The sequence below is a fragment of the Myotis brandtii genome, unplaced genomic scaffold, assembly GCF_000412655.1.
Source record: "Myotis brandtii unplaced genomic scaffold, ASM41265v1 scaffold1234, whole genome shotgun sequence".
Lineage (NCBI taxonomy): Eukaryota > Metazoa > Chordata > Mammalia > Chiroptera > Vespertilionidae > Myotis > Myotis brandtii.
The window spans coordinates 451,106-451,327 of NW_005354309.1; positions in this window are offsets into that span (position 1 = coordinate 451,106).

Below are 222 nucleotides of genomic sequence, written 5' to 3' on the forward strand. Positions count from 1 at the left end.
GGCCGTGTGCGCGCTCATCGTGCTGGAGAACTTGGCTGTGCTGTTCGTGCTCGGACGCCACCCGCGCTTTCACGCGCCCATGTTCCTGCTTCTGGGCAGCCTCACATTGTCTGACCTACTGGCGGGCGCTGCCTATGCCGCCAACATCCTGCTGTCCGGGCCGCTCACGCTGCGCCTGTCGCCCGCGCTCTGGTTCGCAAGAGAGGGGGGCGTCTTTGTGGC